General features: G+C 39.2%; 1 long non-coding RNA gene and 1 pseudogene across 7 annotated transcripts in view; both read left to right on the top strand.

Moving 5' to 3' along the window:
- The window catches only part of LOC308610764 (centrosomal protein of 78 kDa-like), a 425,259-nt pseudogene that overhangs the window by 243,446 nt on the left and 156,580 nt on the right, over positions 1 to 25,233 (top strand). The window lies entirely within an intron of this gene.
- Positions 1 to 25,233, top strand: part of LOC308610753 — a 112,466-nt gene that overhangs the window by 59,190 nt on the left and 28,043 nt on the right. Inside the window, exons 3-6 of one of the 6 annotated variants that reach the window (XR_014014640.1) lie at positions 2,192 to 2,318; positions 4,427 to 4,573; positions 6,861 to 6,986; positions 20,385 to 20,481. This is a non-coding gene — a long non-coding RNA (uncharacterized lncRNA). Of the gene's footprint in view, positions 1 to 2,191; positions 2,319 to 4,426; positions 4,574 to 6,860; positions 6,987 to 20,350; positions 20,482 to 25,233 lie in introns of all 6 variants that reach the window. The other 5 variants (XR_014014641.1, XR_014014643.1, XR_014014642.1 and 2 more) reach the window with 5 other exon arrangements.

Raw genomic sequence — 25,233 nt, 5'->3', positions numbered from 1 at the left:
CGCGGGCCTCTCCCTGTTGTGGCCTCTCCCGTTGCGGAGCCCAGGCTCCGGATGCGCAGGCTCAGCGGCCATGGCTCACGGGCCCAGCCGCTCCGCGGCATGTGGGATCTTCCCAGACCGGGGCACGAACCCGTGTCCCCAGCATCGGCAGGCGGACTCTCAACCACTGCGCCACCAGGGAAGCCCCAGTGACATTTCTTATACTGATTATGAATGGAACTCCTTTCTGGACTGATCCTTAACCATTCATTTTCTGGCAAACATGAATTTATCTTCTCTTTTCCTCAAAAATTCACCCTTCCTTCATGTTACGTATCCATTTCAATTGCCTTCTACAGGAAGCCCTACTGATATCCCCCATATACTACTGTCCACAGCATGAATTAAGGTCTTACCGTGTCTTCCTATATCACTCTGTAATAATTTTTACGGTAACTATGGATTTTCTTATTTGAGTGTCACAATACATTGACTTCTAGGTGGCACGATAATGATTTTAGTAACAGTAACACGGGTGCCTAGTTTAACCCATGGCATACTTTAGGTGTTCAATAAATGCTTGTTGAATGAGTGAATGAATGAATGAATGGATGGTCAGTTTGAAATCTTAATCATGTTACTTTTCAAAAATCTGTTAAAAAGATACCCACAGTTTTCCAGAAGTTTAGGGACTTAGGATCTTCAACTTGATTTAATAGAGGAAATTTTTACTCATACATCATGCTTAAATACCTCAAAGTAAAACCATTAACGCAGGAATTTAAGGTTACCCATTTGGACTTGCAAGCCAATAATTAATATCTCCTGCCCCGACTGTATTAGATGGTTTCAATGCTCCACTCATATCTCCCCAGCACTCATCATTCCAGTATATGCTGATAGACTCATGTTACCACCTGCAATTATCCACCTTAGGGCAGGCCAGAAATGTACAGGAGTTAATGTATCTGGATGTAGCTTTCAACCAAGGACAGAGGGGACTGGAAGATAAGTACTTCAAGTTTCTCACCAGTTCTTGGGATAACTCTGAGACATGTTCTATAGAGTTTCACAGAACTCCCCTGAAGTACTGGCAGCAGTTTCCTGCAGGAGTAATTTATTCAGTAATGCACCTCTGTTGGCTTCCTTCCATGCCTCCATTCTCAATTCCCACTCCACTTCTGAGTCTTCTGGAAGCACCTCCCAGATGAACAGTTTGCATTCAAATTATTGCCTCAGGTTCTGCTTCTAGGGGAATTCAATTTATAGCCTCCTAACAATCCAGTGCTCCTTACAGAGCCATCACTGGTACAAGTACCAAGGCATGGCACATTATGTATCACTCCTCCTAAATCCTAATATTTTTAAACAGATAGGACAGAGCACGACCTTGAAGAGAAAAATCGTTTATATGAGAATGGCCAATGGATAAAGGGAAAGAGAGACAGTGCCATTTGTTTTCCATTAATGATAGTGTGAAATTTATGGGCAGATGGTCTAACAGGTGTGACTATAATTTGAGGAGCCTGCTCCCTTGGTTACAGAAGACTGCTATTGTTATTATTATGGAAGCACAACCTCATGACTTTATTGCTTCACTTGATGTAGCCTTTTCCTTTACCCTTAAATCTTTCTACATCACTGAATTGCAGCCAATAGATTTATTTTCTCCCTATGGCTCCATCACAAAAAAAAGACACACATGTGTGCGCACACACACACACACACACACACACACACAGAGTTTTGTGTATGCCAGTGCTAGAAAAGACAAGCTCATGGTGCATGTATGCAATGGATATTGTACATTACAGGTCTCTGTGAAATAGTCTTCTGCAGGTTCCTATGTTTATTTTATGAATAATTAACTTTAATAAAGTTAATTTCCTGAAGATCTTGATGAAGACTGAAGAAAGAAAGTAAATTTTAAAGAAAAAGACTTAGACACTTGCCCTTTTTGCCTTTTCTTTGTGTCTTAATGAACAAAGGATAACTGGGACTTTTTTGAAGTCTTTGCTTGAGTTGAAGACACAAAATGCAACCTGTACTCTTATCATAATATGTTCAGTTTATGAGTACACAAACTTATAAACTGTGAATTTCCCTAAAGTTATTATACCATTTACAAGATGCTGGGACGTTTACTTAAAACCAAACAATTGAGGTCTATATGTCCAAATAATTTCCTTCTCTCTTTCTGTCTCCATTTCAGTTTCCTGAGTTTCTGGGAAGGCCTGGTTTTCCCAAAGGAACGATTTCTGGTAGAAGTCTGAAGGTCTGACCCAAGAAAAATAATCCAGTATAGCCAATGAATTGAGGACAAGAAGTTTTCCAATCAGGTAGGAACATTTAATCTCATACATTACAATCACCTTAAGTGAGGTGTGCTGATAGCTGGATATGATTTAACTTTTTGGAAAATGATGCATATATAACCTGCCCCACAAGGAAGCTGTTCTCAATTCCCTTAGTGGTTGTGGTGTTTATCAGAGAGTGCCTTGGGGGAAGATGAATACAATAACAGTATGATGCTTTTTTTTTCATTTTTAGCTCATTGTTGCCAAGTACCCTTGGTGACCTTGGTGCCTGTGGTTTAATCCCAGGAGGTTAGACATGTGGAACAGCACATTAACCCTTTTTAGTATTTTCTCCCAAGACAAATCATTTTTATAGGTTGTCTCCATGGTCTTCTAGTTGCTTATCAAACTTAAGCATCAAGTCTTCTAAGTGAGCAATAGCCCCTGTCAGTGTGAGGAAATCAGCTTGGTTCTTATTGGGGCACATCTTCTTGGTCTTGACACAAAGTGAGTTCACATAGGGAGTTAGAAGGAGGAGAATGGGGCATGCGAAAGGGGAGTTCTGTGTTCTCATTTACCTATGCATGTTGAAACTCCACTAACAGTTTTATTTTCATTAGCAATTTGTGATAAAAACTTAGGGTAGGGCTTCCCTGGTGGCGCAGTGGTTGAGAGTCTGCCTGCCGATGCAGGGGACACGGGTTCGTGCCCCCGTCTGGAAAGATCCCACATACCACGGAGCGGCTGGGCCCATGAGCCATGGCCGCTGAGCCTGCGCGTCCAGAGCCTGTGCTCCGCAACAGGAGAGGCCACAACAGTGAGAGGCCCGCGTACCGCAAAAAAACCAAAACTTACGGTAAAGGGAATAATGAAGCTGTCCCACTATATGGCACAACAAAAGATAGTAGTGACATCAAAATCAGGGCCTATCCATCTCATTTGCAGTTATATACTCAGTGTTTAGCATAGCATTTGATCCCTCATCAGTATTCAATAAGAAGATGCGTGTTGAATGACTTAAGGATGAATTAATGAATGAAAAAAGTTAATATGGTAGAAAATGTGTTTTATCCTTGTATTTTCGTGTGTTGACTTCTGTATTTCAAGACCCAGCACTGTAACTGACACATAGAATATAAGCAGTAAAATTTGTTGAAAGAATGAATGAGTCCCCACAATTCTAAGAAGAATTTTAAGACCAACACAGACCCCATATCTGCCAAGGTCTATGACAGAAGTATCCAGAGAAGAAAGCCTGATCTCAGCTAGTGGTAGAGCTGACAGAATTTATCTAGTTTTAATAATTTACAGCTCATCCCATTACATTTAGGCATAGTACCTACGTGAGCCATACAATTAAATGTTGACTGAAAAAAAATGCACAACCTAAAAGTTGAGAATTATGTTTTATTTGGAGGACATACTGAGGACTTAAGTCAGGAGACAGCCTCTCAGATAGCTCTGAGGGACTGTTCTGAAGAGGTAAGGGAGGGCTCAGGATATTTAGGGGTTTTTGCAAAAAAAAAAAAAAAACCTGGTAGTTGGAACATCAACATCTAGCTCCCCCAAGGTAGACTGCAGTGTGTTACCCTTCCCTCGGCCTACCCTGGGGCACCCTGAAGGGCCTACGGGTCTGAGTGTGGCCCAGCAAGCCCAGGGGAGCCGGCGGGTCCTCAGAGTTCTTGTCCTGAAACTGGCGCTGATGCGACGGGGCCACGAGTCTCTAGACACTTACTGCCATTAAACGAGTGCAGAACTGCGACTAAGGCCTCAGGGAACCTGCTTCACGCCTACCCTTCTGGATGCCAAATCAAGACCTTACGTTGAGGCTAGGGCCCCCGTTGAGATTCCCCTTAGCTCTAGAGCAGGGCAGGAAGAGCTCCCACCCAGGACCTGGAAGGACCCTCTTTCTTTCGAGAAAACTCTTTTTTTTCTCAGAGCCATGCCTGCAGGGACTAGAAACACGGCAACAACAGTGTTTTTCAGGTTTTTTCCGGCTGCAAGAATGGAGCTTTCAAAATGGGAAAACCAGGCTTTTCGCTATAGACGCCATGTCTAGATTGACACGCAGCCTAAATACGTGTGTTTTCTAACAAGTAAAAGAGACACAAGCTACCCACTGTGCCCTAAACTGAATCAACTTTTTAAAGCAGGGTGTTCTGCGGCTAGCGAACTGCCTCAATGAAGGAATGCCTTCGGTCGGCCGAGGGGCCTGTGTATCTTCCAATATCCGGCAGTGTTACACGAAGAACTGTTGTTTAGTTGAAGTTGCAGTGCAAGCTGAATTTCCCCTTGAGGTATGGTGACTTCATGTATGAGGTCCGAGGAAGAATTGCCTTCCTCCCCTTTGAAGTCCCAAACCACTACACCCAACATGTTTGTCTTTAGTTGAAAGTGGTATTTAAGGTGAGGATTTCAGCCATTTGGGAGATTTACTGAGTTCTCCTGGGTCTCTTCCATGTATACATATTATTAAATTTTGTTTGATTTTCTCCTGTTAATCTTAATCTGTCTCATGTCAATTTAATTCCTAGACTAACCAGAAAAATCTAGAAGGGTACAGGAAACTTTCTTCCTGCCCAACAGGCATTATAGTGCAGGGCACATTGCCTGCCTTTGAAAGCATCTGAACTTCTACACATTGAGAACCCTCTCCTTTCCATGCCCCTTTACCATAGGCATAAAGATTTCTGTGCACATCGAGGCTGAGAAGAACTCCTGAGTCCATCATTGTTTCTCCAGGCAGTCATGAAGACTGTCAGAGAGGAAGAACTTTTCCTCTGCCCTTCTGTAGGCAAATGCAGTAGGGGGTCCCCAAAGAAAAAGAATCAAATATAACTTTTTGACATAAGAGAAGCCATTTTAAGCCTAAATCATTTGTGATCTCAGCCTGGTCATGATGCTTGCTCTTGAACAGGTCTCAGTAATTAATGATCTTGTGAAATAAAATTGTCCCTTACCATCTGGTTCTATAAGAATGAAGTCACTAGCCACTGTAGTCTCTGACCTTGACAAAAAAGTAATAACTTGATCTAAAAGAGAACTGGAAATTTTTCTTTGAGCCAAATTTGAGGATTATAACCTGGGAAGAGCATCTCAGAAAACTCTGAAAACTGTTCTGCCCATTAGAAACCCAGGGAGGTGTATAAGTTTTTTTTGAGACAGAGGGCTGAACATCAAATGACATTTTATTGAACGTTTACATAATTCAGATCTAAGTGCCATCCTGCTGGTCATGTAACCCCTTACAAGGTCAAGAAGAAATGGTATCTCTTAAGGAGGGAGTTGTCTTGTTGATGTTAGGAGAATGTTGCTCTTTATGGTTGAGCAAGTGTCCCTGCCTATGGGGGAGGTTTGGTCAATGTATAATGCAGATGCACAATGCACAGTGTGGGGAGAGAGGAGACCAAAGGGCAGAGAAGAATTTATGTTTAAATTTCTCTTGTCTTGCCATAAAATATAAATTTTGTTTCACAACCTTCAACACACCCTGAATGGAATTCAGGACAGAGATCAGGAATGAGGCAGTCTATGCTCTGGGAAAACCCGGCAGAACAGGCCTTCAGATAGTTAGATATTTTCAGAAGATTTTATGAGCCCAGTTTCTTTTATCTTCTCATATCTAGAAAAGCACTAAAATCATTAATGGAGACATCTGCTCCTTGTGACTAGCAGCCACCATTTCGTGACTAGCAGCAAATTTCTGCCAAAATGTGTCCCTGATTCCATGTGTCCCCCGTCACCAAAATCACATACATGCTGACCTTCCCCCTAACTCTTTCGAGCAGTTCCTCAGAGCTATCTGAGAGGCTGTTTCCTTGGCTATAGTCCTCATTTTGCCCCAAATAAAACTTAACTCACAACTCTCAGTTTGTGCTTTTTTTTTTTCAGTTGACAGTTTAAAACTTTCCCAATTTGGCTGTTCAAGGAGCCACCGTTTTGGGAAAATCCCTGGTGTTCTCCTTTCTTGCTGCAAGTAATAAAGCCTTCCTTCTCCTGCCCTTTGGCTTGGTTGTGTCTTTTGGCTCAACAAAAGAAGTGTTTCAGGTAACACTTTTAGCTGGTCTAAGAATTAAATTGACGTGAGACTGATTAACAGGAGAAAATAAAACAAAAGTTTAATAATATGTATATCTAGGAGTCATTTTTGGCCTAAGCCATTTTGCAATGTAAGCCTGGCCAGGATGCTTGCCGTTGAAAGGGTCTCAGTAATTAATGATCTTAAGGGAACAAAATAATGCAGAATCAAAGGACTGTTTTCAGGTAAAAGAAGTAACAATAACAAAGATAATTGTAAAGACTGCCAGTTCTCTTTCAATGGTAAAGATTAGCCTGATCAACTGGGAACATAAGGAATGATGATATTGACCTTTTCTGACCCTCATGACTTCAGTCCACTAAAGCTTGGACTCTGTGGACCACCCAAACCCCTTCATGAATATGCATATACCCTTAGCTTAAAAATTCCCCAATTTTGCTGTTCAGGAAGACACTGCTTTGGGAAAGACCCCCGGTGTTCTCTTTACTTGCTGCAAGTAACAAATCCTTTCTTCTCCCAATCTTTGTTTTTGTTGTGCCTTTCAGCTTGACACCCACCAAGAGGCAAACCCAGGTTTTTGGGTAACATTAGCTCTTTGGCTGGCAATGAAAATGACATAAGGCAGATTAACAAGAGAAAATTAAATTATTATGTGCACATGGGGAATTCACGTAAGTATGAAGAATTCCAAAGACAGCAAGACAAGGTGACATATATATTCTTGACTAAAGAGAAGTGAAACTGAGCAGGACCCTGTGGGGCTCCTGGGCACTAAAGTCTTTCTGTGTCCCCCATTTCTTGTTTGCAGGGACTAGGCTTCAGCCTCCACAACCTTCCCTGAATTCCAAAGGGTAGGGTCAAATAGTTGCTAATCAGGGAAGGGAGGGGCTGCAGAGACAAGGGAGGAACTGTCAAGAAACAATAGTGCAGCTTTGGGACAAGATCCTGGTTCTGCCTCAAGGGAAACATATACCAATAACTGAGCTCTTCTACAGAACTAAAACCCCCAACAAATGGAAGATGTTAACTACTTGATGAAGCATCCTTCATTCTAGAGAGAAGGTCACAGTTTGATAACCTTGAGAAGCATAGAAGCTCATCAGGAGACCACCTGAGGCCAGATTAAAGGATTGCAGGCCCTGAACACACCATAACCCTTATCAGCAACCCTGACCTTGAACCATTGCTATAAAACTCCTCACCAAATCCCCCCAGGTTGGGACACACAGTTTTTTGTTTTTTGGTTTTTTTTCCTTTGCTGTACGCGGGCCTCTCACTGCTGTGGCCTCTCCCGTTGCGGAGCACAGGCTCCGGACACACAGGCTCCGCGGCCATGGCTCGCGGGCCCAGCCGCTGCGCGGCATGTGGGATCTTCCGGGATAGGGGCACGAACCCGTGTCCCCTGCATCGGCAGGCGGACTCTCAACCACTGCACCACCAGGGAAGCCCGGGACACACAGTTTTGAGGGCATTAGCCTGCTGTGTCCCCCTTTGCCTGGCAACACAATAAACCTATTCTTTTCTACTTCACCCAAACTCTGCCCCCGAATTCGATTCCATACCAGTGCACAGAGGCCAAATTTCAGCATCAGAAGGAGGTATGGGTCTGAAATTTCAAGGGGAAGTAAGGTAATTCACAGGAAGTTAAAAAGAGTTAATGTTTGGTAAACAAATGTTTGCTGATCCATCCAAAGACAATGAGCCACAGAGAGAATTTTTTTTTTGCGGTATGCGAGCCTCTCACTGTTGTGGCCTCTCCCCTTGCAGAGCGCAGGCTCCGGACGCACAGGCCCAGCAGCCATGGCTCATGGGCCCAGCCGCTCCGCGGCACGTAGGATCTTCCCGGACCGGGGCACGAACCCGTGTCCCCGGCATCGGTAGGCGGGCTCTCAACCACTGCGCCACCAGGGAAGCCCCACAGAGAGGATTTTGATCAAATGGGCTTTTCAATGTTCCTCCTGTTCTACCACACCTAATATTATACTACATTTATCTCTAGTGATAGCTTCTTCCTGGGACAGGCCTCCTGTCTTAAATTATTTTAGGCAGTAAGGGGGAAGTTCAAAGGCTCTTCCTGAGTCTTTTGGGCCTGATTGTTTTCAGCTCAAAATAATCCACATGCCATAGTGGCACATCTTGTGGTGGCCTGCACTTAGACCCATTGGCTCCCACGTGCAAATGAGAACCATGCAATGACTCAGGGAGAGCCCTGAGCACATTATTCAGATAGACACCAACATGATGCAGTTTTTCTTCGGTGTGTTCAGTGAGAGAAAGCAATATAAGAGGCACTGCCCTTTTACTTTGGGGGAGGTTGAAAGTCCCTTCTTGGAAAGGAAAAAGAAGTACTTTTAGAGCATTTAGAAAACCTAAAACCTGTGAGTCAATTTTTTTAAGTGCAGAGTTAATTTTACCCAAATGTGTTTTCTTAAAAATTGCAACCAGTCAAGATCAGTCTCTTCAAGGGGTGCACCAGTTGTGATATTTGCTGACTTTACACTGTTCTGAAATTGAGGATACCTTCCCTCTACTCAGTTAATGTTTATTTTTATTAACTTTTAAAACTGTTTTAAGTAGGAGATCTTTTACTGGAGCCTGAGGATTGATAATGTTAACCACTGTGACACTGCTCTGTTACCTCACATCAACCAAAGAATTGTGCAGGAGCTGATCACATACCCTGTGATTCCCCTCTCTCACCTGGTATTTAAAAATGCTTTCATGAAACCCATCAGGAAAGGGGGTTCAGGTGTTTTGAGCACTAGCTGACCTGAACTCCCTGCCTGGCACCTGCAATAAACGCTGCACTTTCCTTCGCCATAACCTGGTGTCAGTAGATTTGCTTTACTGCACATGGGAGAGCAGACCCACGTTTTTTTCATCAGCATATTTATATATATTATTATATATTGTAGGCAATGGAGATATTTTACTTCTTTCCTATTGTGCTGTTGTATTTTTTAACTGAGTTAACCATGAAAGTCAATTTTTGTTGATAGAGGAGAAAAGGTACAAACTAATGAGCTATAGTTAAAAATTTAAAGCTTTTAAAATGCTTGTTATTTATAATGAGATTTATATAATAGAGAATTAGGAAATAATTCTGTATTTAAACGGTTCGACTGTGATTGTGGAACATGAAATTGGTAGTCCACAGGACATATACTAAATGTTCACCCTTAGTGATACTATATTTGTACTGTCCATGTCAAGCTAAAATGTTGTTTTTCAACAATCTTTAGCAAACATATCTTAGTTTTATTATTCAGAGGGAATATAGGAGCTCAATTTGATATAGGGAACTTGAGCATTCCATCAACATGAATTTGAAGAATACACTAAGAATATCTTCTACATTACATTGGAGTAGTGAATTACTGGTAATTATTTAGGGAATTCTTTTGAAAAATATAGTCACCAGGGGCCAATAATTGAATTCTATTGAAATATAGGGATAGATATTAATAAGAATGGAAAATCATATTTTCATTTTATATTGCCCATATCTTCATTTTATTTGTAGGTTTTGAAAGTTTGCAAGAGAAAGATATCAGAATTTATACTTCATTCAGCAGAATCCCTTGGACCAAATGATCACACACTCAGAATACATAAGTGGAGACATTACTGACTGTGGCCCAGGAGACAAGGACAAGACCTAGAAAAGACACAGTAAATAATGGAGGGAAAGAAAGATTGGAATAGACAGGCATTTCTCTTAATGAAAAATGTTAACAGTAGAATCCTTGAGGGAGAATCTTTGAAAACATTGGATTTCTATAACAATAAAAAATTGAGTCCCAAAGTACAATGAGAAATAACAATAATGAATAAATAGGATAAAGAAATTAACTGGCATACATTCCAGACAATTATCAGACTCCTGCAGAAACCAGGGCTTTCTGGCCTTTAATTCCCCTTGGGCAGAACTGCAGCGCCCCTGTCCCCAGCCCTCGGCCATCACCTCCAGGACTACAGAGGCAGAGTCCTGGCCCTCAAGTCAGGCTGCCTCACTGACTTGAATGCCCATGGAAAAGGGAACATTGATCCTGACCTGAGACACAGCCCTCAGATGTTTGTAAGCTGGAAAGTCTGCATCAGACTTCCTCCTTGCATCTCTCTAGGGTGAACTAGGGAAAACAAAACGTCCCAAAACCCTTTCCCACAGAAGAAGTCTGGGAAAAAACACATGACGATCTTGGCCTTGGTGCCAGGTGAGGCTGATATAACTAGAGCACACCTTCTCCTGGGTTTGGTACCAGAATCCAGGGCCCTGGTGGGAGGACCTGGGCTCTGCCCTGGGTTCCATGGACACAGACAAGCAAGTGTGATCTCAGCAACCTTCAAGGACCCAGATGTGAGAAAGAGGCAATGAAGACACGATGGCTGCTTCAGGGTGGCTTGGTGTCAGCCTAGAACAGCTGGACTTCATAAGGAATAACACACTGTGGAGGGAAATAATAAAGAATTTATAATAGGAACAGAAAATCGTTTTATTTGAGCCAAGCTGAGGGCTATAATCTGGGAGGCAGCCCCTCAAAAGGCTCTAAGGAACTTCTCCACTGAAGCATGGTAGTCTTATACTTTATCAGAACAAAGAACATACATCCAACATGACAGGGGTCTATTCCTTAAAGATTTCAAAAGAGACAGATTGAGGACATGTCTAGTGAGACAGTAGGGTCCTGGCACGTGGGAAAGGAGCCTCGTCTTCGAGAGGGTGTGAACATGGGCATCGTAAGAAGGGAGTCACTTATCCTTCTTTTTGAATCAGACATTTCTTTTCCTTAATGGTTAAAGCAGATGTGCTGTGTGTGCTTGACAGGCTCTTTCAGTTCACACAAAGTTTAGACTGAACCATGTATAAGCCTAAATGACTTCCCCATACTTCATTACGTGAAAAATTTCTCCCTCAACACTATAATTTGGGGCTTGACTAATCTTGGCGATAAACCAGACACATAATACCCTCAGCTCTCTAGGCCTCTCCACCTGCAGATCCTGCTGTATCCTCCCCCCAGGGCACAGCACCACAAGAGGGTGTCAGGTGAGGGGTTTGGGACTCAGAGAACTGACTCCCGAAAGTGTTTCTGTTTTCCAAGGTAAATAACAATACAGTTTGGATTCTAAAAATCATCCAAATAAGTGAAAAAAAAATGCTAGACCAACAGTGAATCACAGTGTTTTTCATAAGATAAATGAATGTTATATAATGAAAGAGTAAATAGAGCCCAGAGGCTTTATTATGTAAAATTAAAATGGAGTTCAGTAGTGTTTAAAACACATCCAAAGGTCACATTTATGAGCTGCAAGTCCAGCTGTATTCCACAAGAATTTAGGCAAATGCATGAAAGATGAGTTATGAGTAAAGCACTATCCCCAAACTGTGGGTGTGGGGAAACTCATCCTAGCACTTTGTGCAGAACTAATACATTGCAACCATATCTGGTTTCAAGACTGATATTTTCTGCAACTAAAAAGGCAGAAATAAGCTAAATAAGCTACCTATCCCCCCTTTGTCCTTCAGTTATTAATTAAGACTCCTATTTCTTCCTCTCTTATCTATTTTTTAAATTACAATTTCAAATGCCAAAATATTCAGCTATTATATATGATATTGTTCTCTTAATTTAGTCTCTACACAGCCTGAAATTTCTTTTTAATTTCCCTATTATATAATTAGTTTTATATTCATCAATTATGTGATATTTCCAGCAGGTACTGAGCTTTTATGCTCCAAATGTATGCCCTTCCATACTTTAATGCACTTAAATATACTTTATACTTTTACATCAATTTAAAAGGTAATCTATTGAGTGCAAATTCTGTCTGCAGCATTTTGTTGGGGTCAGCAGTGGGGAGAGAAAATGTAGAAGAAGGAAAAGACATGGCTTATTGTTCTCAAAAGAAGTTACAGAGAAACCTCTGACTTCCTTATCAAAAGGAGGCCCATTTCTTTTTCAATGTCTTTTCTTTTTTTTTTAAATTTATTATTTATTTATTTATTTATTTATGGCTGCGTTGGGTTTTCGTTGCTGCGCGTGGGTTTTCTCTAGTTGCGGCAAGCAGGGGATTCTCTTCGTTGTGGTGTGAGGGCTTCTCATTGTGGTGGCTCCTCTTGTTGCGCAGCATGGGCTCTAGGCTCATGGGCTTCAGTAGTTGCAACATGCGGGCTCAGTAGTTGTGGCTCGCGGACTTAGTTGCTCCACAACATGTGGGATCTTCCTGGACCAGGGCTTGAACCCGTGTCCCCTGCACTGGCAGGCGGATTCTTAACCACTGTGCCACCAGGGAAGCCCTCAATGTCTTTTCTATTGACTTCAAATCTATCGGGCTTTAAAATTATTTGTGTGTGTGTGTGCTCATATTCTGACTGTCTCTCACAGCAGATTGTGAGTTCTGTGAAAGTGAGGCAGGAGATAGATGGGCCCCAGGGTAAGCAGCAGGAGTTCATTCCCTCTGGACAGAAACTCCAAAATATCAATAACAGGGCAATCGAGAAAGGAGGCTGTGCCCTGCCCAGATAAGAGATAAAAGATGAGATGTTCCTCATTCTCGTAGTCAAGGAGACCTTCCCAGCTACACATGTGCAGAAGGGTTCCTTGGAGGTCAGAAAGGGAGAGGGCACCACCCCATAGTAAGTGATGTCAACTACCCATAGGCCTCTTCGCTAGAATCCATCTTGGCTAAGAGATGCACATGAACACGGGAGGACCCTGAGGTATACCAAATATGGACTCAGAACCAGGCAAAGCAAGATGATTGGTCAAAGGAAACCTGGAAGAAATTCCCCATAAAAGTGATTCAAACTACCCTGCGAGCGCAACTCTCTCTCTGAGCCTGCCCATGTGTCTATCCACATGTATTCTTTGTCCTCCTAATAAACACTCTACTTGTTTCACTACTTTCCATCTCTGTGGACATTCATTTCTGCACAGCAAACAGGCCAGGACCTTGTCACTGGCCACTAGTCCCTGGTGGTCTAGTGGCTAGGATTTAGTGCTTTCACTGCCCCGGCCTGACTTCAATCTCTGGCCAGGAACCAAAATCCTGCTTCAAGCAGCTGCAGGCTGAGGCCACCTGAGATGAAAACAGGGGCAATGTTTGTCTTGTTTAAGGTCATGTCTTGTTAAAAAACAAAATTCAACTGAGTAAATTTGAAAATCTGATTGGCCTTATTTGATGCTTTATGAATTGGGCAGCATCTCATCTAGTAAATAGAAGGGCACTTTGAGAAGTTACACAGAGTGGAAGGTTTTTATAGAAAGGAGGGTGGGCAAGAAAGTCATTAGCAAAAGAAAAAAAGGTTATTTGGGACCAGTACTATCTTCTCTTTGTAGGGAAGGGAAGCCTTGAGTTTTATCTTGCAGATTGCCTCTTCTTCTTGGGTTGGGGGAGATGGAGAGGGCCCCTGTGATAGATTACCACATTGGTGCTGACCGGAAGATTCCAGATTTCAGAATTAAGATAACATTTCTGGTGAAGGTCGAAATTGCAAGTAGGTTAGGTATTAAATATATGCGTGGTATCGTGGGCTTCAGCACAAATGAAACCATTTTGTGTCAGTGGTTTTCCTCCTTAATAGTCCCTAATGCAGAACTAGCAGAAACACAATAAAGATTTGTGAAAAAGTAAATGAGTGCCTAACTCAATTGGTCAACTGGTGTAAAGAATGTGGCATAAGAATAAAAAGATCTAGAGAGCAGATGAAAGAAGCTTTTGTTTATATTTTTAAAAGGAATGTCTTCTGTGTTTTCAAATTACTGCAAATCTAATCAGCAATGTTGATGTGACTATTAAAAATGATGCTTTTTGAAAGGTTAGAGAAAGGAAAAACAAGAAAAAAATAAGGATGTTTGGCATTCTGGATGTTGGCTAAATGGCAATTTAATCACTAAGAACGTATTTTATTCTATTGTCATGACATATATGTAATATATGTAAACATATATTTATATGTCATACATAATATATATTTCCTTTTAATCACCCCTATTGGGGTACAATTTACATACAACTAATAGCACTCATGTTAAGTGTATAGCACAGTTAGATAAATTTTGACAAATATATACAGTTGTGTAATCACTACCACAATCATGATACAGAAAATTTCCATTACCCAGAAAGTTTCCTTAGGCTCCTTTGTGGTCAATCCTCACCTTCCTACAAAAGTGATATGATGATTTGCTTTCAGTGACTATAGTTTTCCCATTCTCAAATTTACATAAATAGAATCTAACAGTGTGTATTTGGTTCCTGTTCTCTTTCACTCAGCATGTTTTGAGATTCATCCATGTTATGTATATTAATATTTCATTCCCCTTTATTGCTGATGTGAATTACTCATTCACTTGATGATGAACATTTGAGCTGTTTACAGTTTGCAGCCTTAACCTTTATGAAACCATCGGGATTTCCATTAGAATTCTTTAATTTCTTACCCAATTCAACGGTATGATTTGAAAGTTATCAGAAACCTGCACTTGTCAGAAAGTCTTTAGTATGAATCTTCCTGAAGATGAAGCATTTTTGCAAAAGCATCTATGAATGATAAAAAGACTTAAAAAGACACAGTTAAAGAGCTGGTTAAAATGCAATTGACAAAAAAAAAATTTGTTTACTTCTGTAACATACAAATTTGACATATTCAAATTTTAGAAATTTTATTTAATTTCATATAACATAAGAATATCTATATTAATGATATTTAGTGTAATCTAAATGTATAACCTAAGAAGGTTGGAGATACATTTATCTCTAATCAATTGACAGTGCCTCCCATAACATACCAAATAATCCTAATTAGTTTAATATCTCTCTTTGAGATGACTTAGGGGTCCTCTGAAACATCCCAAAGCTATCTAGAGGTCAAAATATCTTTAATTAGGATTCTATCTTTGAGAAGTTTATCCAAAATGTTAAAAAGTTTCAAGACACTTGGTCAAATAGGATTACAGATCACTGTGAAACAATGCTTATCCATTTAACCAAAGTTACAATGAAAGATTTTAAAAGCAAGTACAGAAAGTTATAACAGATTATTTAAAAGGTAAAGAAAATTTACCATCTGTAATCAAAAGCAAATCAATATTCCAAGAAAACTTTTTTCTCTTAACAGAGAGAGAAAAAAATTTTAAGTTTTTGTACCACTTTACTTTTAAGCTTAAAATTCATTTACTCAATTAAATTCATTCTAATCTTAGTGAGTCCTGACAACACATAGAATTTCTTTCTAAAGATGACTTTTTCCCCAGAAATCTACAACTTTCTATATCATATTAACTTGCCCTTTATTTTATTTCTTATTTAGAAATAACCAGCTTTAAGAGAAAATTACTTCCTTTTTCTTTAACAAAATAAATTCCTATTCTTCATACCTTCTTTTAATGAAAACACACATCCTATTACCCTGTATACTAAAATGTTCTCATTATTTCTAGTGGCTTTAATTACATATTTAATTAGAATTCTCAAGTCTTAAAAACCTAAATTCCTAGTGAAAATTAAGAAGTAAGCAATTATGAGCTGTTCTTTACATTAGCATTCTGTAGATTGGCAAATTTATAAATAAATGCTATTTATAATTTCTAAAAATATGTGCTTTCTTATGGAAAATGTCTCCGTGTGACACCAAACATATTTATTAATAGTCTTAAATATCTTTACTTTCTCTGTAAAAGGAAGCCAATGTTTAGTAATTAATATTTCAGTATATTATTTTATTTGGAAAAGACCTCGATATTCAATGAATTCTCATCATTTAGCTTAATTTAGTTAAACTCTAAAATTTCAAGTTATTAAAACGTCCAGAAAAGCTATTTTTAAGTAGACATTCCTAAAACATAATTATTCCCAGAGTTCACCTAAAAACTCTTGTCTCATTTACCTCTATTTTATTCACTTGTTCTCAAAAATTATGTTTAGATTACCCAAGAAAACTTTATGAGACATTAGACCAAGTCAGCCATTATCCCAAATTTAATATTGAATATTTTTCAGATCACATGAATCTGAAATTCATTCAAGTTAGTTTCTTTTATATTTCTGAGAATTTCTGTAAGTGCTTAATTTCCTTTAAGTCAATTAAATAGAGCTCATTTACAAACTAACTTTGATAATACCATCCAAAGGAAAAGATATATTTATAATGTACACATGGACATACATACATTCCAGACAAACAGAGATCTCACAGTTTTCCTGCCTGAGTTTAAAAAGGACTCTTCTCCCTTTTTTTCCCCCTCAGTCTCAGGAATTGGCGATGGTATAGACAAGAGTGAGTGAGAGTACATTAGAGCCCAGGGTAGAACATTTACATTTCAAAGGCACAGGGAGAAAAATGTAAGTTCCTCCTAGTAAGATTTGTTTCCTTCTGGTCAGAATAGTGAAGAGACACGTTTAACAAGCCAGCTTCTTCATATGCAAAAACAAGTTTTAGAATGTCAAAAAGTGCCCCATCTGGGTCATTATTCTCCAGAGCCTAAAGAATACTGTGACCACATGATTTTAGAAAAATATCACCTTCTCCTTTTCATGGGTATGAGCCCATGAAACTAAGAGCTAAGAATTTCCCGATTCTGCAAAATACACCGTAGGGAATATAAGATGAAACAGAGCTCTGATTACCCATTCTCAGTTGTTTATGGCTGGTAATCTTAAAATCTCAAACAAACAAACAAATGTAGTCTCTCAGGGTTTCAAACTCCTCAGCCCAAAAGGGAAAATCCCAAGAAATGGTTAGCCACTGACAGACCCAAATGGCTAAGAGAATGAATACCCTGGTATTATCACACACTAGTTCCACTACTTACTAGAGAAATCTCAACCAGCAAAGCATGTGTCTTTTTCCCTTTACCACAGAAATCAAAAGTGCCATGGGCCAATGATGCCTGGTCAGTGGCAAGTGTTCAGGGCCATCTCTGAGACAAAGGTGCTCAAGCAGCTGCTGAGTAGTATCCATGAGCTGCCACTGGTCAGGGGCCGGTGTGCTATGGTTGAGATGCCCACTAGGGATGGTGGCCCCTTCATGGTTGCCAAAATTATTGCCAAACCAAACACAGATTCACTCACCCACTGCAGAGCAAAGCCAATCTACTGATACCAGGTGTGGTGAAGGAAAGTACAGTGTTTATTTGCAGGATGCGAAGCAAGGATAACAAGCAGCTAATGCTCAAAAGACCCAAACTCCCTGAAGACTTCTGGGCAAGTGTTTCTAAAGACAACATTAGGAGTGAGGGTCTCAGGGTGAATTATCAGTTCATGGACATTCTTTTGATTAGTTGGTGGAGAGGTGACAGGGTGATATTTTGGGAACCTTAATCATCAGCCTTCTTGTTCCAACCAGTCTGGGACCTACATGCTTGTGATCAGCACATAGTCAAATCCTCCATCAGGTGGAGAGCCTTAGTGTCTACAAAAAACGCTCAAGTGTCGTGGTCCATACGTGGGTTGGAAAAGAATTTCCAGACACAAGGCAGAATGTAAAGAAGATAGAATTTATTAGAGGAAAGTGTCTCTGCCAGAACAGCAGGCTGACTTCCTAGTAGTCTGGGGGAGTGGACCCCAAACATGTGCTATTGATCAGTTTTTATAGCCAGAAAACAAAGGAATGCTCCAAGGTGAAAATTTCGTTTACTAATTGGTCGAGGCACATATACTTTCCTTCTATAGGGTGGCAGTGGGACAGGGAAGATGCCTTTTCTTATTTGGGACAGGTCTCATCGCCCAGCTGGGCTCAGGAATTTCATAACCATCACAACATGGTGGGGAGGGCAATTAAGGGTCTGATAAGGGGTGTAACGCTGACACTTTTTCAGAGAGGGTTGTCCTTTGTCCTTGAAGCACCATTGTCCTTGGAGCACCACATCAAGGATATGTGTCAGACTGTTATCTATATCCCTTGAGGAGAAAGGGATATAGACAACACTGTTTTTCAATCTATTGTTACTTTTCTTGCTTGACTGCTTTTCCTTTGTTTCTGAATTTTGTCAGTTCTGTAATCATTAACTGCTCTCTGGAAATCAAGGGAGGCCTAGGAGACTAAAGCTTTGTTCTACAAACAAGAAGCAGGGAACACTGGGAGTCTGTCACAGGGAAGGCCCCACAGGATCCTACTCAGTTTCACAATCATGAATAAAGTTGTTTCTATGAACGTTCATGTACAAATTTTGTGTGGACATATTTTTCTCATTTAAATTCCTAGGGGGTGAAATTAGGGGGTTGTATTAATGCCGAACTGTTTTCCAAAGTAGTACCTCATTTCACATTTTCTTCAGGAATGTATGAGACTTCTGGTTGTTCTCCATCCTTACTAACATCTGATGCTATCGATCTTTTTAATTTTAGTCATTCTAGTAGATGTGAAGTTATTTGCATTGTGGTTTTAATTTTTCTTTGATGACTGATAATGCTGAACATCTTTAAATGTTGCTTATTTACCATTCCTGTGTCTTCTTTGGTTAAGTGTCTTATTAAATTTTTTGCCCAATTTAAATTAAATTGTTTGTCTACTAAGTAGTGTTTTAGTAAAAGCTGGAGAAGAAGCAAGTTTGGCTGGATTACAGAAAACAAGGGGGAGAGTGGTAGGAATGAGGCCAAGAGAGACATGGGAGGAGGGGAGAACAGATCAAAAGGGACTTTGAGGCCTTGGTGAGAACTTTGGATTTATTGTAATTAAATTGAATTCACTGGATGATTTTGAGTGTAGAGAGGCACAATCAGGCTTAAATTTTAAGGGACCACTTTGGCAGCTCTGTGAACAGGCCAGAGGAATGGGAGTAAACACAGGATAGACCAGGAGGTTATTGCAGCAGTCAGAAAGAGAGCAACTGGTTAGTTGCAGTTCTGAATGACCTTTCCCCTCACTCTTGTTCCTGACATTCCAAACTGCATAATTTCAGATGTGGAAGACTGAGAAATTTCCTGGATTTTCTCAACAGAATATTGACTTACTCAAGGCCTTTAAGTGGAACACACTCTACTGAGGGTTGAGAGAAAGTTGACAATAGTGGCTTGCTTAGCTTAACTCAGTGGTTATGGTTGTTAGTTGTGGTTGCAATATTATGGTTGTGTGACTCTTTGGTTAGTATTCACTTTCTCCATCTTGGAATATACGTTTGATGAGGATGGAAAAATTATCTCTGTTTTTAACTCACCACTGTAGCCTCAGTTTGAGCACAGTGCCTGCCAATTAGCATTTAGTCAATGGGTTTTTTTTGTAGGGGAGTGAATGTGTGTATGTGTGAGGGAGAGAGACAAGAGGGGCAGAAACAGAGAGGGGAAGAGACAGACATAGGGACAGGGGAACAAGTCCATATTGCAAAAGAACAGGACAATATTTTCTGTGAGTAGAATGCTCAGAGCCTGTGTACTGCGTTCTTTTCTACTTTCTCAGGTTAGATTTATCACTTCATAAATTTTCTTTATCTTATCCAAAATGAATCTACATTTTTTTTCCTTATAAGTATAAAGAAAAAGATTTTTTTGGGGGGGGGGAATTTTAATGTCTCACTACAATTCAAGTACCATACATGTCTCTTTCTATTATTTGTATATCTTGAAAATATACCAGCATTATTGTCTAACACAAAGGAGGCACTAAATAAAATTTTTTCTTTGAAACATTGGTACTATAAATTATAAGAGACAGGAGCCATGTTTTCACAGCTCTGTTTCTTGAGCACCCAGACCAATGGTATTGTGGAGATGGAATAACAATCACCATGAGCACAGGTCAGTGCTGACAAAGGGACTTGCTTTCTCTCTAAACCATTTGACTTTGTTGGTGCCCAGGGCAGGATGCTCCAAAATATGCCTCAGTGGAATATTACTTTGAATTAAAGTTACTGAAGAAGTGACTGATGCAAGAGAGACACACTGACCTTCCTATCTGTCTCCATGAAAGCAGGAAATTAATATCTCATGTGAATGGTGCCCTCCCTGTACCAGGAGGTAGAAAGACATCATTAGCACCAGAGATAGGGAATGCAGGGTCAAGAAGGCTGTATAAACCTTGTGACTTCTTTAACTCAAGAAGGTTGGCAGGGACATTTCTTCCTCCTCAACAGCTGACAAGACAACCAGGAGGCTGGCTAAACCCTGCTTCCCACCACAAGACTGCTGCAGCTGAGAGATCCTAGGACACATGACAAAGGCCAGCAGAAGGTAAAATTTCTTATCTCCTCAACTTCCCAGGCCTGTAAGGTCTGGTGGGAGGGAAAGTGCTTAAGAGTCTCCTTTTCTCTATCTCTAAATTTAGATTAGCAGAAGAAAATACTTATGGAGCAAGATCCTCGTGACATAGAAAATCTGGTTTTTGGAAACGAGTAATCTCGTCTCAGTTTTTCTTAATCCTTTCCTCCCAGAGACAGTCACTGTTTTTCTTTGTCTCTGTCTCCTGAGTCATGTTTCATAAGAAGAAAGAACCATAGGGCAGAATACAGGCATAGGCCCTATAAGCCTGCTGTTTGAGACAACCTCACAGACTGGTGAGTTACCAGTTCTCTCCAGTCCAGTGCCTATTAAGACAAACTTTGCTGTCAGTCCTCTATATAAAAACTGGATGAGATTTTTCCTTCTGTATTTTTCTGTGTCCTGAGAGTTTGGCTTTTTGTCCAGTGAGAATATTCTCTCTGGTCTCCACCATCTGGATGGTGTATTTACTGGGGTGCATCTGGTAACCAGTTGAATTGACTGGGGTTCTGAGACACAAAGTCATAAACAGCACACTCTAGTCTTGTTGTGCCAGCTGTCAGAGGAGTTTGTCCTAAGGGGACCCAGTCCATAAGGGGCCTTTGTTGTTTCAACCTTCATTGCCTTGTTAGTGTTGGAAAAGTCCCATTCCAGCAGCATGTGCCTGATGTCACAGATTAGTAGGTTTGGGATCAGAGGTGCCTCAAATTCCCAGGAGAGACCAGGGACACAGTTTGCATTATACCACCCTTACTGCCTGTGCAATGAAGGCCTTTGCTTTCTTAGATTATCCTTGGAAATGAATTTTCACATTATAGGGGCTATATCATCCGTGCCCTCTCCATCTGAAAGTATGCTTATTTCATCCATGGTAAGGATTTATTCTAAGCCTGAAAAGTTACCTCTGGGTCGTTCCATAAAAAGGCTTACTGATTTGAGTCACTCTTTGAAATTAATGAAAGGTCTTACTCCTCAATGGCCAGATGATGGATCCTTTAAATTTGCTGTATTTAAAAGATTCCCTTTTTGAGAGCTCTCATCATAAACAGCTGTCATATTGGTATTTATGGAAGGATCAAATTGAAAGGAAAAATCATGTATAACAGCTAGCCTTAGGGAATCGTTATGAAGATGAAATAACAGAAATTAAAGATCCAACATGAATTCCCCTTTTTAAGAAAAATTTTAAAAATTGCCCCATCTCCTCAGCAATTCCTTAGGCCCTCCTACAAATAATTAGGAAAAGATCAGTTGGAAGCCAATATTCAAGAGCTAATAGAAACAATTATCTTTGTCTTCCAAATCTCTACAAAACCAGAAATGCAACTTAGGAACAAGTCAAGGCCCATTTATCTTCACCAACCCTGAAACCTATTCCTCTCAAATTCTTGTAGATATTATAAAAGTTGAGGATAATTGGAGCAAAATTGCCCTGTACTTAAGAAGAAAAAGTTTTTAAAATAATAATTACCCTGAAACTTATGATAATAGAAAAATACACTCCAAAACTCACAGAAGAAAATTTACACTTTTTTTCTCTGTCCCTTAAAGTTATAAATCTTACCATGTCTTTGAAATGTAAACACAGCCACATTGCCTGAGACTGAGCCCAGATTATCTCAATTGTTAGAACCTGAAACTAAAATTTAAAGAAAAAAAAGGAAAGAGGTTTTTTTTTTAAACAAAAACCACCAGAAAAACCCTCTCTTGCTCAAACTCTAAATCACAGTCTCCTTAAAATTGTTGATCAAGGGCAAGTACACTTAAAGGGCAAGAAGACTTAAAAGTCTTCTCCATAAATAATAAAAGACTGTAGCTATCTGAGTGAGTAAACTTAATTTATTCCAACAAGCAATATAAAAAGTCTCAAAAATATAACAAAAACGAATACAAATATTTTTCAAATTCACATGATCTAGGATAATTTTTGGTAAGTAAAATCTAGTTCAGGTTTAATGGTTTAATTAATACAGACATATCTTAAGAGTTATCAGCATTAAGTATAATAGCTTTATGCTATGTAGTTTTACTAAAAGTCAAATAAGCTCATGTTATCTCTTTTACAAAATTTCTCAGAAAAAAGTAATAATAATAATAATTTAAGATGATGGCTAACACTACTTTAACATCTTATGAAATTGTCATGAGTAATCTGAGGGATTGTTAAGAACAAATTAATTAAATAGACATAAGATAAGAATTCTTTTAGGTAAACTTTTTTTAGCAATAATTGTTTTTGCTATGTCAACTTAAATAGTTTTCTAAATGTCTTTGATAAATTGTACCCTTAGAGTTTTGCTAAGTTAAATTAAATGAATTGAATGTCTAGATCATTTCCAACTAAGACAAAATACTGAAATATTAATTGCTGAACGAGTCTAAGTTTACCTACTTTTGACCTCTTATTACACACTAAATATGTTTGGTTCTATTAGTAGACATGTCTTGTGCTTCATTAAAAGCTTGTACTATGAAGTAGAATATGTTTCTAGAAATTATGAAATGTATTTATAAGTTTGCCAAGCCACAAAATACTTACACAGTTAATAATTTTTAACTTTATCTTTACAAAAAAATTAAAGCTTCAAAGGATTAAGAATTGTAAATAATAGATGTGGTTAAAGCTACTAGGAATTATAAGGAAATTAGAATATATTTGGGGGTAAGAAAAAGTGTACGGTATGGAGATGTTTTTGTTAATGTAAAAACTTTGTTAAGTGAGTTTTGTCCTAAAGCTGGTAACTTCTAAATGGGAAAGAGAACAAGGGACAAATCAAAATGGACAGAGAAAGTTGTAAGAGGTTTGTTAAAGAGGAATCTTTAGAAAGGAATTTTATGTGTAGTCAGGTCTAAGATTGGAATGAATTTAATAAAGTGATTGAGTTTTAATATCCAAAGTAAGCTGGTAGAAAATTAAAATTTGTTTTTTCTCTCTTTTTGCAAAATTTTCTTAATTATTGGTCTGCTCTTAATGAGAAATTGTAAACAAAGACTTTTTTTTACATTTAATGTAATCTGTCTGGCAAAACAAATATTGTACATTTTGTCTTTATGAGTCTTTGATAATTTTGAAGAAAAACTGAGTGCTTTCAATATTAAAAGAGCTAAGTCTTTTTACACTATTTAACTATCTGTATTTACATGTGAATCTTTGTCACTCTGATTAAATTGATCACTAAATATTAATTCACAGTGACATATGATCATATTTGACAAAGTGTTTTAAAACATTTTTATTTTTGAAAAAGTAGATTTTCCCCCAAGTCAAATTCTAAATGAAGTCTTATTGACCTGGAAATAACGTTCAGGTTTTCCAGAGGCCCCTTGGAACACCTTAAAAGATTTGTTTTATCTTATTAGAAAAGAGAGCTATGAAACTCATTAGGCTTATTTGGTATGTTACTTACATGGGAAGCATTGCTAAATAAATGATCATAAACCCTAGGTTATATCATAAGGGTGAATGTTATTAATATAAATGTTCTCGAAAGTATATGAAATTCCTAAAATTGGATATGTCCTAGTATAATGTTATCAGTCATAATTCTAGTTATTATCTTAAATGTTTTGTGTCACAGAGATAAATTTTCTTGTCAATTCCATTAGAATGAATCAAATTTTTAGTAATGGATATTTGTCTTTTATTACTTAGACAATGGTTTTACTCAGATGCTTTTACAAAAGCTTCCTGAAAATGTGTTTCATGTTCAGAGAAATTCATGGAAAAGGATCTGACAAGTATTCTAGAACACAAGTTTCTGATGAATTTCAAATCATTACACTGAACTGAGTAAGAATTTACAAAACCCTAATGGAGAAATTGATGGTTTCATAAAACTTCTAACAAAAGATCAAACAAAACAAGAATTAATTACATGGGACTAAGTAAACTGAAGAAGATGGTTATAATATTTTATGATTTTAAAAATAAATTTATTTATTTTATTTATTTTTGGCTGCATTGGGTCTTTGTTGCTGTGTGTGGGCTTTCTCTAGTTGCAGCGAATGGCAGCTACTCTTTGTTGTGGTGCGTGGGCTTCTCATTGCAGTGGCTTCTCTTGTTGTAGAGCATGGGCTCTAGGTGCATGGGCTTCAGTAGTTGTGGCTCGTGGGCTTTAGTAGTTGTGGCTCAATGGCTCTAGAACGCAGGCTCAGTAGTTGTGGCGTGTGGGCTTAGTTGCTCTGCGGCATGTGGGATCTTCCTGGACCAGGGCTTGAACCCATGTCCCCTGCACTGGCAGGCAGATTCTTAAACACTGTGCCACCAGGAAAGCCCCATTTTATGATTTTTTTCGTGGTACGCGGGCCTCTCACTGTTGTGGCCTCTCCCGTTGCGGAGCACAGGCTCCGGACGCGCAGGCTCAGCGGCCATGGCTCACAGGCTCATATCAATCAGTGTGATACACCACATCAATGAATTCAGTAAAGTCACAGAATACAAAATTAATACACAGAAATCTCTTTCATTCCTATACACTAAAAACAAAAGATCAGAAAGAGAAATTATGGAAGGAATCCCATTTACCATCACATCAAAAAGAAAAAATACCTATGAATAAATCTATCTAAGGAGACAAAAGACCTGTATTCTGAAAACTCTAAGATGCTGATGAAAGAAATCGAAAGTGACACAAACAGATGGAGAGATATACCATGTGCTTGGATTGGAAGAATCAATACTGTCAAAATGACTATACTACTTAAGGCAATCTACAGATTCAATGC

This window comes from Mesoplodon bidens, assembly GCF_964165515.1.
Source record: "Mesoplodon bidens genome assembly, contig: HAP1_SCAFFOLD_178, whole genome shotgun sequence".
Lineage (NCBI taxonomy): Eukaryota > Metazoa > Chordata > Mammalia > Artiodactyla > Ziphiidae > Mesoplodon > Mesoplodon bidens.
This window is presented reverse-complemented; position numbering and strand designations above follow the sequence as displayed.